The sequence below is a fragment of the Lolium perenne genome, chromosome 4 (assembly GCF_019359855.2).
Source record: "Lolium perenne isolate Kyuss_39 chromosome 4, Kyuss_2.0, whole genome shotgun sequence".
NCBI lineage: Eukaryota > Viridiplantae > Streptophyta > Magnoliopsida > Poales > Poaceae > Lolium > Lolium perenne.
The window spans coordinates 204,220,456-204,236,216 of record NC_067247.2 but is presented as its reverse complement, the minus strand read 5'-3'; positions in this window follow the sequence as shown (position 1 = coordinate 204,236,216).

Here is a 15,761-nt window from a genome sequence, read left to right as displayed (position 1 = left end):
AATGAGAGGAAATTATTTTCCAAACACTAAAGAAGAAAACCCTAGTGTATGCGAGTGATATTTGGGATGATGCTAGATCATCTAGAGTGGGCCATTAGGGCTAACTAGTCTACTTAAGTATTGACTAGCAAAAGTGCCCGTGCGTTGCATCGGGAGAAAAAAAAACTCAAATGCTCAGCATATCCTATCTACGCATCTCCTCAAGCTCACGTCTATATTTACATAGGAACCAGTGGGAGCCAGAAAAAGTGCTCGATATGATCGATCTACAGTTGTTTTCGTGCACGGGAAGCCTAAACCGGCCGGCGGGTGTTGGGTAATTTTTTTTGAATGAAAACGTATACAAAGCAGACCAGAACGCATTACTACGGACCAAACCACGAAAAAACTCCCTACAGGGGACACCACTGGCGGAGCTTTCTTAGGGCGGAACTGGGCCATGGCCCGCCCAGCCCAGGTGAGAAAAAATGTATACCTATGCGTCTTCGTGTAAAGCCCACTAAAGCACTAATTAACTTGGCCCGGTAAAGAGAACCAACCTCTAGTTGGATGGTTAGGAGGGAAGTGGCATCCCCAGCCCACCAGAGTTCAAATCACAGATTTGACATTTTGATGTCTTATAAAGGCGAAATATTCTTCAGTGGAAGACGACGTTCCCATCGACAGCGAGACGCCTTTGGTGACTTCGTCAATCTCAAGAACCATCGGATCAGTTCTTCAACGCAGTCTCTTGGAGGTGCTCATACGGGTAGAGTGTGCGTGTGTGCATTCATAGGGGTGAGTGTGTGCGCGTATGTATGAGCGTCTTTGATTGTACTGTGTTCCGAAAAAAAACTTGGCCCGGTAAAAAAGAGGTTCATCTGTTTCCGATATATTAGTTGTTGTCGCATCCTTTTTCTCCGCCATTCTTCTTGAACGCTAGGCCGCTAGCTAGGGCAACTGCCGGCCTGCCATGAGCCGGTGAGTGAGAGGCAGCAGGTGGACTGCCGAAGAGACTTGATCTGACAACCGTACAAGAGGAAGTAGCGCATGTGGGCGCCTGCCACCTAGGCCCCATCATAGATCTGCAATTCCGAGCCAAACAACAGACGCAGGCCGGCAAGCGGCCAGAAAACTTGCAGCGGTGATTGGGAGACCTAGTCTCATCTCCTCAAGTCCTCTATTTTCTAAAAAAAACTCTGGTGAGCTCGGCAGCTGCTCCAATTCTTTCAATGCGCATGACACAAGTGATAGGTTAGTCACTTTCCCAAAATCACTTCCTAGCAATATCATTTTTTTTAGAAACACAGTAAAAACGCATAAGCTCACATACACAGTGCAACTTGATCTGTACCAATACCAAATTCCCTAGGCTGTAGCAACTAAATTATCTGTTAACAATTTGGTAGCACAAATAATTAATGTGTTTTTGTTTACAAATTGCAATTTAGGTGGGCAAGGATAATCAGAGAAGAATAGATTCAATTTTGGAGCAATTCTTTGTGCTCTATTTTAGTTGGCCCGCCAGGGGACGCCATGAGACGAGGGGACTAACAGTTGATTTTCGACTCAAATTCTCTCATGCTGGTATCTCAAGCTGCAAGAATCGACTCGTGTAAGTAGTCTTTTCAAGTGGCTCACAAATAACAATGTGGCCGCCTGCTAGAGATGGGCTGCTTGACGGATGGACAGTGAACAAAGGAAACAAAGTAAAGCAAACTGTTGAGATCAACCGGGGATGGTTCCATGAAATAAAATAAGTGAATGGCCTAAAATACAAATAGCCGATAGGATACAATTTTCCATCTCTCTCCCGTGGGTTTCATCCCCAAATGCATCCCGATAGGATAAGATGCCCTGACCGCGCGCAGGCGCCGTCGCCTGGAGCATGGCGCTGCAAGCCGGCACCGCCCCTTGTCCTCCCTTACGCCTCTAGCCTCTACATCTCGCTGTCCCCTGCTCCTTGCGCCACCTCCGGCAATAGTCGTCGCTGCTTGGCGCCTGCCCAAACTCGCAGCTGCTAGCGCCGCTCCACCAAGCGGCCGTCGCCGGAAACCATCGCCCCAACCGCCGCCTCGACAAAAATCGGGCCGCCACCCGATGGCCAGCGCCGCTTATTGTTGCAGCCAAGCCCCAGCCCGCCTGCCCATCATCCACTGCTCTGCCCTGCTCCCCTGCCCATCATCCTTCGGTAGGGAAGCGGTGGTGTGTAGGATACCATGCTCGGTGCGGCAGGCCAGGGCTTGGTTGCGGCGTTCGATCCAAGGCAGGCGGCAATGGCGCGTGGGCGGAGCAGGGGATCTCTGGTCATGTGGCGGCGGCCACTGAACCTCTGACCCTATGGATTGATCGAACCGTTTTTCACCTACCGGTGGCAGATGTTGTAATTTGGCCGAAAACCAAGGGCACTAAAAAAACGGACGACGGAAACCCTTTTTGCTTTATTATTAGGTATAGATTTGGTGTTTGTTACCTCGTATCTGTTTATAGACGCTAGTCCCGGAGACTACGAAGAAGAAGAGGTCATCTACGAAGAAGAAGAGGACTACTTTGACAACTGTACCAACCAAGGCAAGCTATTACCAATGCAAGATATTACCATGAGCAAGCTATACTCTTGCAAGTTACCCAAGTGCAAGCTCTACTTAAGCAAGTCACCAATACCATACTACTTTGTGTTTACTTTCCAAGTCCCAGTTTTTATCTTACAAAGCTCTTACTTTGTGTCAACACCCGGATTTTTAAGTCCTGATACCTGTTATGCCATACATCGAAATCCCAGGAATATTGTTGTTGCGAGACATAACAGTTGAATATCATAAGTCATCATTCATTACATATCATAGTCGTCTTACAAATAGAGATCACATGATCCAATATTACACAAATAGTTGATCTATTGATCAACGGACACAAAGTTCATAGTTTCATAGCGGAAGCGTAAATAGAAGGGACTCTCTAGTCCACAGGCCAACGTCTGACGTCAGAAGATTCCCTAGTTGTCGTAGGCGTCCTGCTGGTCGTCCTCTTCATACTGCTGTTCTGCTTCATAGTCTGGCCATTTGAATAGCCAGGGACACAGCCGTGAGTACTTTAAAGTACTCGCAAACTAATACTAATGTAAGTGCTAACAATTCTAGTAAGGGGTGCTAAGCTCTAGTTTATTTTGCATAATGCCAATTTTAGTTCACAAACAATTTTGTAAACAACTCTTCATGTGCTAACTAACTCAAGTGGGAACATTAGTGTCATTCCCACAACTCTGTTGTGATTCGAAGTCAAAGTCACCTTTCAAAATCAAATTTCCCAGTCACCATTCATATTTTAAGAAATGTTCTGATGACGGAACAGTATGGCCTTTCCAACTGTCCATGACCGCGGACGCGGCTATTCGAATCGGTTAAACTCTGCAGAGGTTGTACACTTGTGCCACAACAATTGCAATAGTTCGTCAGGGGTAACTGGCCCTGATTTATCGTACGCAGTACGCGAACTATCAATCCTAACCTTTCATTTACATACTCTAGTATAGGCACCTCTCCCCATGAGTTTGGCCTCCCGGTGAAAGCAAACCGCCAGCCCGGGAACTGCACAGGGCTTGGGTAGGACATTCACCTCATTTCACGTCAACTCACTTTCAATGGAGGCAGCCTCGGCATAACCCCTATGACGCTTGTTCAGAGGGAACCCATACTAAAATACATAAGTTTCCAGCTAAGCCTTACCCAGATTCAGGTATTGTGGGGGTACTTGTAAAATTGGAATGGTATCGCATCCGAACCCAACCATCAGTTTTTGTAACGTTCAACAAGTCATTCACAAGTCATATTCACCATCAAAATCTTTCAATAGAATGACTCATCATTCCAAGGTTTTCAAAGTCATTTCATTTCACAAGTTCCCAACTAGAGTAGTCATTTTCAATTTAGAATGACTCATCATTCCAAGGTATGAGGGGTGCTAAGTAATTTGCTTTGCTTCTAGGCTAACTTTGATACTCTTGTACTAATCCAATACTAATCAAGTGAATCATAAATCAAAAAGTACTTTGATAAAACAAAAGTAAATAAGCTTGAAAAGTAAAACTGGGAAGTAGGATCATGAACATAAAGTAAATGGGTAATGCCTTGCTCATGGTGAGCTTTGCACTTTGCAAGAGTATTATCTTGCCTTGGTTGGGGAAATGGTCAAAGTTTTCTTCTCCTTCCTCTTGGTAGAAGACCTCCTCCTCCTGATAGTCTCCGGTTCTAGCGTCTAAAATACAAATACGGGGTACACAATCATCATACCAAACTTATTTACTAAACTAAGCACACACATGATTCACACAACTTAAACTAGCATCACACATTACTATTAAGTTGGTGGATGTGTTTTTTTCTTATTTAAGAAAAATAATTTCCTCTCATACTAACTTAGGTGTTACTTTTAATTACTTAGAGAAATAATTTCCTCTCATTATCTTATTAAGATTTAATTTCTCTTATGAATAATATATGACCTAGGTTGACCAAAGTCAACCTCTTCATACTTATCATTTGAGAAAATGATTTAAATGAGGTTCCATACCTCATGCAATTTAATACTAACATGGTAGTGATTTAATGTCACCAAATAAGTCAATATGAGATTATATAGACCATGGTCACTACCTCATGTTGAATTACTTGAGAACAAGATTTAAATGAGAGGGATACCTCTCATATGATTTAACACATAGTTGTAACTAAGTTAAAAACTACTATTGAGGTGATTTAATATCATCAACAATTCATATGAGACCTACATGACCAGAGTCTCTACCTCATTTTGAATTGTTCATGACAAGATTTAAGTGAGAGAAAAACTCCCATATGATTGAATAATAGTTTTGGACAATATCTTTGACTAGAAATAGTCATATAGTCCTTTAATTAAGCTAGGCCATGATCATTCAAAGTAAGCATGGCATATTTTTGCATAAAAAATTATTACAAGTGTAATGTGATTTATAGGAGTTGGAAACAACTCAAAAGCATTTCTGGTTGATTTTTAAGAATTATTCTAAGTCAGAAAAGTCCCTGTCTTGTTTATTTTGCTACTTTAATTCTACAACAGATATGGGTTTGAATCCAGTGGCATTGTGTAGATAAAACTCTAAGCTTTCCAAATATATAAAATTTGTAAAATTTGGCCAGGTAGATTTGGAGTTATTAAATTTTGAACACATCATCAGTTTGCAATTTAACTAAAAAGAAATAAACGAAATTTGAAATAAAACGGGGGCGGGAAACGAAGTTGGGCCGGCCCAGCTGCGGCCTGGGCCACGCATGCATGGCGCATGCACGTCGGGTGCAGGCGGACCGCGCGGCGCGTCGGATCGGGATCCGACGGCGCTGGGTCGTCGTCTTCCTCTCGACGCAGCTAGCTTGCGGGGGCGATTTCTCTCACCTCGGAGCTCGGATTGAGGCGTGGTTAGGTGCGTTGGAAAGGTATTTCCAAGGGCTACAACTTTGCTGTAGGGATCGGGGCTATGGTGATGAAATTGTGGGCGGTTTTGAGGGATGCCGCCGGTGAGCTTGTGGGCGCCGGTGAGCTGCGAGGAGGGCAATAGGGAGGCGCTGGGGAGAAGAGAGGGAGGCTGTGAGATGGTGTGGTGCTATCCAGGGCGAGGGGCGGGGTTTATATAGTGTCCAGGGGAGAGGGGCGGGGCATGGCCGCCATGGTGGCCATGTCGTGGTGTGCGTCGTGCACAGTCGCCTCTGGCCTGGCTTTAGTGTCAGCAAGAGAGGTACCGGGTAGGTGATGACGCGCGCGGAGTGGCAAGCCTGCTGGCGTTGTGTACAGGGCGCACGAGGACGAGGCCGACGTGGGCGTCCTTGTGTCATGGCGTCGTCCTGGTGCGTGGGAAGGTCAATGGTCATGTCTAGTAGTTGAATCGGAGTGAGAGGAAGCTAGTGGCGCAGTGGGACGCGATGGGATGCAGTGTGCACGCAGAGAGGTGATGGTGTCCACGGGAGGGTGATCATGGACAATGGCATGAGCATGGTGGTCGATTCCTTGCTCTCCTCCACCAAGGACCATGTCTGCCAGGTGTCTAGGGTCCAGGGGACTGTATATGACATGGTGAGAGTGAGGGAAAAGGGCCAGGGCATGTGGGTGCATGGTGGTGAGCATGTGAGGGGCATGGTGTGACATGGGCTATGCTATGCTTCTCCTGAGATCAACCTTGGCATGGTGGGGGTCAGTGAGGTGACTGAAGCTTATTTGACAAGGTGAGGGTGACTAGAGAGGGAGCAGGACAAGGGTTGGCATGTGATGTCCTTTGGAGTGACATGGCATGGCATTGGATGCTTTGGTGCATCTCTCTGGGTTTCTGAGGGCAGGGCATGCTGGTGTGAGGTGAGACAAGAGGGTTTGACATGATTAGCATAGTTGGAGAGGGGTAGAAGGTGCACATATAATAATTGGCAAAGTGTATGTGACATATGACAAGATTTTGGGCATGGTGGTGATGTGAGGTGACCATGTGTGGTGACCCTGCATACCACTGCATGTTGTAGTATGCCAGTCGTTGATATAACATTCACGAAGTACCATTCCGCAAATATTACATCCCTCAGAGTAGTACAACAGAACATAGCAGGTCCATAACTCATTCATTTATTATTACAACTATCATACACATGTCACCTCGGAGCTCCTCTTGGGTCCTAAGAGGAATACTCCTGGGTTCGAGACGAACCCAACATAGCTTACAATATAAGTGTCTCATTAAGTTATACATTTATTTCCTCGAGCAGCTAAATACTAAGAGTTCGGGCTGCTCGGTTACTACTACTACTGGATATCTCTAGGCTTGATCTCCTCCGGAAGCCTCCCCGGATCCGTAGACGATGAGGTAGTCTACGCCTTCTATACCTCCAGAGAGGTCTGGTTCTTCATAGCCGATGATCTCGGCTCCTTCATTGTGGTCGTAATCCTCCTCCAGACGATTCAGACAATCTAAGCATGGGATTTAAGAGTGGTATGAGTACGAGCGTACTCAACAAGTTCATTATAGATAAGAGGTGTTTAATGCTCTAGCTACAATATTAGACCAGAAAGTCTAATACCAATGCAAATTTTGATAAACATTTCTTCAAGAGATTGCTTTTATTCGAAAGAGCTATGTCCGTCAGCCTTCACCGATTTACTAGAACTTCATGGAGCTCCTTTCCGGCCGCGTTCGCAGTTCCTTATCCCGGAACAGGGAGTGACAGGTCACAGTTCTTTACACTCTGCAGAGGTGTGTTGCTTTACCCATAAGAGATCTTAACCTTGGTGCCAACCGGGCAGCTTTCCCGTCCACACTTCCTTCGGTGTGAGGCCCGGTATAAGGTCTAGCCAATCATGTTCCTCCGCTACCTCGAACACCCACCCGTTGTTGCATGCCCCGACCCTGGGTCCACGCCGGTCCCATTATTCCTGTAGATTTCAAGGTGGACCCCGACCACGACGACAAAGGCTGGGCTCTACCATACACTCCTACGCCGGTAGCTGCAACCCATCATAGACCGCATTACCGTGGGGAATTAGAATGGGATCCCCACCCTCCGGTTGTTCCGCAAGACACAACTGCTACGGCAAGCAATGCTTTACCGTGGGGAATTAGAATGGGATCCCCACCCTCCGGTTGTTCCGTCGGATACAACTGCTACGGTAAGCGCATCCGTTGATGAACGAGAGGTGGAAACACTTTTGACTACTCCGTCCCACTCCGGATCTTATGGTTAACACGGGTATTACGGCACAAGAATCACTGGCGACATTTGTTGTTTAATCCTAGATGGATATAAACCCGTGCAATGGAACCTCCACCATGTCAACACAATCCATGGTTCCATTGCCAACCACATAGTCATATTCATAGTTATGAAAATAGTGGTTTTGCTTTTTATGCAATAGTGATAACCATAGTATTTTGCAAGTAATTTGATAGAAATACTCAAATGACATGAGCAAGTGATGAACTTGCCTGAACACTGCAAAGTTTTGCAGTTGGATGGTGTGGACTGACCCTTGTCCTCTGTCTCTGAAAAATAGCATCATTGTCCGATAAGGGCAATGGTTAAAGAAGCAATTATGCATGCTTTCTATTTTTAGGGTTTGTTCCCCCCTTTCCGATGTCTTATCATTTTATGTGAGAGATTAATACTAAGAATAACTTGTAGATACTTGATTTAGGGTAAATACAACCTTGAAATATTGTCAAGGTGTTTTTAAAGTCCAATTGCATTAATGGACTTATTTTCATTTAAAAAAATATTATGTGTGATTTAAATCATTATTTAATTCATCAAATTAAGACTTATTCTTAATTATCTTCAAAAATTCTCTTTGATATTTTATTTGGATAGAGAATTTTATGCTAATTGATTTTCATATTTTTAATTATTTTTTTAGAGTAATATTCTATTTTCTAAAATTCTTTGAAATACTCACTTAAATGGTATTTTGAAAAATGCCCAAATTGCCCTCGGGCCCACCTGTCAGGGTTAACCCGAGTGGGTTGGGCTCAACCCAGTTGGCCTGGTCCGGCCCACTCGGTCGCCCTCACTTCCCCTCTCTCTCTCCCTCACGAACCCTAATCCGTGGCTCTGGCGACGCGCGCGTCGCCGCCCCTTCGCCGAATTTTTCCGGCCGACTCCGGCCATCGCCGCCGGCGAGATGGGGTGCGTCTGAACCGCTGTTCTACGGCGCTTCAGATCCACCGCGCCGATTTGCTTTTCGTCGCCTCTTCGTGTCGCCCCCAACCCTTCTGCTCGTCTAGCCGTGGAGATCCACGGCGATCTTGTCGCCGCCGACGTTCCTGAAGCCGTGGCGCCACCGTGGCTTTGCCATCGTGTGCGCGAGCTGCCGCGGCACCGCCATGGCCTGGCTTGGCCTGGCGCCGCCGTGTTTCGGTGCGTGCCGCCGTGGCTGCCATGGCGCCACCGTTCTGCTCGGCTCCAAGTAAGTGCGCCCCTCTTCTGCTCCTTCTCTGTGCCTGTTCTTCTTCCTCTGCTAGCTCTCTTCTTTGTCTTTGTGCTTGCCTGCACAAGAGCTGTTGTGCTCTTCTGCAGCGCCATGGTGTCTGCTCCTGCTGTGCTAAGCTGCTGTGCTATGCCTGTGCTGCTGCTCTGTGAAATCCATGCTGATGTGCTGCTTGTGCTGCTTGTGCAATTCTTCTAAAGCCGTGTGCTTGCTTAAGCTTGCTTTTCTTGCTTGGAACTATCTCTGTGACTCTGTTCTTGATGTTACTACTACTAGATCCTCAAGTGTATTCAATTCCTTGCTCTGGCTTAATTACTATGTGTAATTCTTGCCATTTTGCAAGAGACAGTGTTGTTTGTGTGATGATTATTGGTTCTGGCTCATGGTAGGCTTGGCCTTGCTTAAATGTTATTCATATACATCAATTCCTTGATGATATGCTTCTGGATACAATCATAAAAGTGGTTTATGTACTTGTTTGTGATTCAATTGTTGCTTACTGTGGCTGTTTAATTTATATGATTCCTGTGAGATGCCAGTGATGCCTTAGCATGCCCTGGCATGCCCTAGCAAGCTGCTGATGATCCTGTGTTCATCAGTTGCTTGTTAAAAGCTGTGATGCTCCATCTTGTGCCTTACTGGTGCTCAATTTGAGCTGTGTGTGGTTTACAGATAAGTGCTGGTGTGTGCTGTTGTTGGCTTAAGCAACTGTTGTTGCTTGTAGTGATCCATTGGATCCACTGCAAGGCTCTGGTGTCTTGATTACTTGTATAAATCATTTATCTGTGTAGCTTAGCAAGATTTATTAGATAAATGAGATGAAATGTTTCTGCAGTTATGATTCTTTAACTTGATTGACTTGAGCTAGAGGGATGCCAACCATTGTTGGGGACCCTAGCTCCACTTTGAACCCTTCTGGGTGATGATACATGTGCTGGGTTTGATGGTTTGGTTTGATTCAGTGGTTGAGGTGACCCTGACAGCATTTCTTTGCTGTTAAGGTAGCTCCCACCCTTGTTGGCTTTGTTTTACTAGATGCTCTCTGGGTGATCCTTTTGTTGGATTGCCAGTAGCTTTTGCTGTTGAAATCAAATAGACAATGATTTGTCTACATATCTGATGGTTTAGTGATCATGTGGTGCTAGGTGAGTTGGGATTAGGCTAGCTGTGAATCAATCCCTTGCTGGATTCTTTGGTTTGCCCTAGTGAGGAATCACTTGGCTTGACCAATTCTTCCCTAGGGTTAGTTTCTTCTGGCTTAATCCCTATTTTGCCAGCATCAAATGGTTTACACCAAATGATGATGCACATAGGGTAATCATACCCCCAGGCTTGTGTATGTGTTATGCACATGCTTGTGTTATGAGCAAAACTGATGTTTGCTCATGGATTTGAGTATACCTCACTCCAGCTCCTATAATTTGTGTTGGTGTAGAGGTTTTGCTGCTGGTTGATTTCTTGGCTTGCCCTGCTCCTCCTTGCAAGCTTGATGCTTGGTTATGTTCTGGTGATTTGGGAATAGGTGAGACAGCTCTGGCTGTTCACCTGTTCTTGGTGTTCTTGAGCTGTTCTTGCTATCTCGGTGACTTACCACTGCCTTGTGTCGATGGATGAGCTAGGGTTTACCGTGGAAAAGGGTTTTATATGCCTAGCCCTTGCTTCTGCTCGGTCGACAAGACCTTCGGCATGTGTTGGTGACTCCTCTCTGTGCTGTGTGTGTGTGCTGTATGCACAAGGCCTGGTAAGCTGCTAGGCTGTGTGTGTGTGCACATGCTTGGTATCTGGCTTGTGTCTTGGCTGAGAGATGGATCAGCTCGGCAGCTTTGATCATATCCCTCCCCTTTTCATTTAGTTTCTAACCTGCCAAGTGGCTATGCCACTTGGCATAACTTGTGTTTGTTGTGTTTATGTGCAGGTTCAAAATGATGATCAAATGGACAAGATGATCTTCAAGCTCAAGATTAGATGATATTCACATTGTAGTATTTAGGACAGATTCATACTTGTACTTTTCTTTTATCTTCTTTTTCTATTTATCCAAATTTGTGTAATGTGTTGTAATAATTCATTTATTTCAATTCTGGATATTGTAATTGACAATGTATAATGTGTGATTATCAATAAAGCTCCCATTTTCCTTAATGAGCTTTACATAATTGTTGTATTACTTATAATCTTGATTATTGATAATTGTTTATGAAATTATCTCAAGTTTGAATTATGTGATAATCATTTGATGTTTGAATTTGAATTTCAAATTCAAATTTGGATTGAATTCAATCATACAACTTAGTTTAGAATTCAATCATGCAACTTAAGTTTGTGATGCAAACTCTCCACTCTCTTCTCAAAACCCTAGTTTAGTTGAATAAGGAACAGGTTTGTCGCACTCTCGAAACCCTAACCCTGTAAGGTGTCGAGAGAGAAAATTGTCCCCCTTCGATGCAGTTTTTGTTTAAAAGTGCGAAATTTCCCCATAAATTACAATGCGATGCACATCCCTTTCTAAAATCTACCCCTCGATCGTCTCTAAACCTGGGACATTACAGCCTTTCGCCCTTAAAGAAAACTTCATCCCGAAGTTGTGGTTGTAATACCTGAAGAGTTCGGGGTATGTTTTCCTCAGGTCTTCCTCCTTTTCCCAGGTAGCTTCCCTCTCGGGATGATGCTTCCATTGTATCTTACAGTATTTTATGGCTCGATTCCTGAGTTGTTTCCAGTTCTCCTCGAGAATCTTTGCTGGCTTCTCGATGTAAGTCAAGTCTGGTTGCAACTCGAGCTCCTCATGTGATACTGGTTCATCAGGGGTTTTCAGACACTTTCGGAGTTGCGACACATGGAATACATTGTGAACCTGAGATAACCTTCCCGGTAGTTCCAATTCGAAGGCTAACCCTCGGTTTTGACTCAAAATCTTGAAAGGTCCGATGTATCTAGGACTGAGCTTTCCTTTTACTCCAAACCTTTGGAGTCCTTTCATCGGGCTTACCTTAAGATATACCATGTCTCCAACTCGTGGCTCCCATGTTCTCCTCTTCTGATCGGCATAACTCTTTTGCCGACTTTGGGCTATCTTGAGCCTATCTCTGGTAATGTCAATGATTTGTTGTTTTTCCTTGACATAATCAGGATTAAACTCCTTGCTTGCTCCAGCTTCATACCAACATATCGGTGATCTACACTTCCTTCCATACAGAGCTTCAAACGGTGCCATCTTGATGCTGCTTTGATAGCTATTATTGTATGAAAACTCTGCTAGTGGTAAGTGCTCCTCCCATGATCCTCCGAAGTCTAGGGCACAAGCCCTAAGCATATCCTCTAAGATCTGGTTGGTTCTCTCGGTTTGTCCACCTGTCTGGGGATGATAAGCGGTACTATAGTCCAACTTGGATCCTAAAGCTTCGTGTAGTTGCTTCCAGAATGCTGATGTGAACACAGATCCTCGATCCGACACGATCTTCTTGGGCACTCCATGCTTACTCACGATCTCTTTGATGTAGAGATCGATGAGTTTTTATCCTTTATCCTGCTGATTTACCGCTAAGAAGTGTGCACTCTTGGTCAACCGGTCCACGATTACCCATATCATGTCCTTCTTTTTATTAGTTATGGGTAGTCCGGTGATGAAATCCATCCCTATTTCCTCCCATTTCCACTCTGGAATAGGTAAAGGTTGTAACTTTCCTGCCGGACTCTGGTGTTCAGCCTTCACTCTCTGGCAGGTATGGCATTCCGCCACATATTATGCTATCTCTCTCTTCATGTTATTCCACCAGAATAGTTCCTTTAGATCCATGTACATCTTTGTACTTCCCGGATGTATGGAATATGGTGTTTGATGAGCTTCCCGGAGTATTACTTCCTTAATTTCAGCAATATCCGGAACGCAAATTCTCTTCTGGAACCATAATGATCCAGATTCTCCGCGGTGAAATTCTGATGGTCTTCCTTCATCTATTCTTCTCATCTCCTCAATGATAAATGGATCGTCCAGCTGACCCATCATTATCTCATTCTTCAGGTTGACATTTAACTCATCGGCTACTTGTAACGCCGATAATCCTTCATGTGCTTCCTTCTCCCAAAGTTGTATTTGGGCTTGACTTATTTCCTTCCTTAACTCCGGTGAGATTTCTTGTTTCACTCCGCCGGTACTCTTCCTGCTCAAGGCATCTGCTACAACATTGGCCTTCCCTGGAGTGTAATTGATTGTCAAATCATAATCCTTGATTAGTTCAAGCCATCTTTTCTGCCTCATGTTGAGTTCCTTCTGAGTGAAGAAATATTTGAGACTCTTGTGATCTGTATAGAGCTCACACTTGGCTCCATAGAGAAAATGTCTCCAAGTTTTGAGTGCAAATACGACTGCTGCTAGCTCTAAATCATGTGTTGGATAATTCACTTCATGAGGTCTGAGTTGCCTCGATCCATAAGATATCACTTTCCGATCTTGCATGAGTACGCAACCCAATCCATGTTTGGATGCATCACAGTACACGGTGTAATCCTTGCCAACTTCCGGAACTGCTAACACCGGTGCTGTGGTGAGTTTCTCCTTCAGAGTTTGAAAACTCTTCTCACACTCCTCTGACCACACGAATGGTGTGTTCTTTCTTAACAGCTTTGTCATTGGTCCTGCTATCTTAGAGAATCCTTCAATGAATCTCTGATAATATCCTGCCATTCCTAGGAATCCTCGGATTTCCTTGACAGTCTTGGGTGCTTCCCATTCTAGAACTGCTGCTACCTTACTCGGGTTAACAGCTATTCCATCTTTACTAATAACATGACCAAGGAATTCCACTTGATCTAGCCAAAATTCACACTTGCTAAATTTGGCATAGAGTTGATGTTCCCTTAGTGTTTGCAACACTAACCTCAAATGTTCAGCATGTTCGGCCTTGTTCTTGGAATATATCAAGATATCATCGATGAATACGATGACAAACTTGTCTAGATATGGCATGAAAATCTTATTCATGAGATTCATGAATATTGCTGGGGCATTGGTTAACCCAAAAGGCACTACAAGGTATTCATGATGTCCATACCTTGAGACAAAGGCAGTTTTCGGAACGTCTTCCTTCTTGATCTTTATCTGGTGATAACCGGATCTTAGATCAATCTTGGAAAAGACTCCCGTGCCTCTAACTTGATCAAATAGATCTTGTATTCTTGGAAGTGGATACTTGTTCTTGATTGTGACGTTGTTCAGATTCCTGTAATCTCCGCACATCCTTCTTCCTCCATCCCTTTTATCCACGAAGATCACAGGTGATCCCCATGGTGAAACACTTTCTTGAATAAATCCTTTCTGTTCCAAATCATCCAATTGCTCCTTAAGTTCTTTCAACTCCTTGGGTCCCATCTTGTATGGTGCCTTAGCAATCGGAGCTGTTCCTGGAATTAGGTCGATAGTGAATTCTATCTCCCTATCTGGTGGCATACCAGGTAATTCCGCAGGAAATACATCCTGGAATTCATTTACTACAGGTATATCCTCTAATTTCACTTCCTTCATGCTGTTCAGCTGTAGCTCCACTTCAATCTGTGTATGTTTGTCGCCTTGGTAAATCATTCTACTTCCATCGGGGCTTTTCAAAGACACTGTCTTGTTCACACAGTCGATCAATGCTCCATTAGCTTCCAACCAGTTCATACCAAGAATGACATCAATGTCCTTCATCGGTAAAATGAACAGGTCCGCGTCAAACGCGCACTTATTGATCATGATGACTTGTTTTTGTTTGGTATGGGTTACTAGTATCGTTCCCCCCGCAAAAAGTATGGTTATGGGTGTATCTAACTTAGTGCAACTGTTATCACCAGAATTTGACCGAGTCAGAGGTGGGCCGCGATCAGGATGGATTTGGAGATTATATACAGAAGAAATATGTGAATCGGCCTTTATATGCAAGGTTTGGGCTAGTTGGCCCGTGTATCTGTAATATATTAGTTTACGTGTTGATTAGTTAGAGTTTTGCCCGTGCACGGTTAGGTGCACGTCTAAAGTTAGAAAGTCCCCTGGACTATAAATATGTATCTAGGGTTTATGGAATAAACAACAACTCACGTTCAACCCAAAACAAACCAATCTCGGCGCATCGCCAACTCCTTCGTCTCGAGGGTTTCTATCCGGTAAGCGACATGCTGCCTAGATCGCATCTTGCGATCTAGGCAGCACAAGCTCCACGTTGTTCATGCGTTGCTCGTACTGAAGCCTTGTTGATGGCGAGCAACGTAGTTATCATAGATTTGTTAGGGTTAGCATAGTTCTTCGCGTAGCATGCTAGCGTAGTGCAACCCTTGCATATCTAGCCGCCCTCACACCTATCTTAGGTGTGGGGGCGGCACCCCGCTTGATCATTATTTAGTAGATCTGATCCGTTACGATTGCTCCTTGTTCTACAAGGATTAGTTTAATATCTGCAATAGTTAGGCCTTACAAAGGGGGGGGAGGATCCAGCGGCACGTAGGGTGTCGTTCGCAAGTCCTAAACAGGATGTTCCGGGGATCAACTTCGTGTTGGTTTTTAGGCCTTGTTTAGGATCGGCTTACGATCACCGTGCGTGGCCGCGAGGCCCAACCTGGAGTAGGATGATCCGATTATGCGGTGAAAACCCTAAATCGTCGTAGATCTAATTAGCTTTATCTTGATCAAGCAGGACCACCATATATTCGTGCACCCCGTACGAATCATGGGTGGATCGACTCCTTGAGCCGATTCACAGGATAACCTGAGAGCCGATCGAGGCTCGTATTTCATGTTTACGTGTATGCCATGCAGG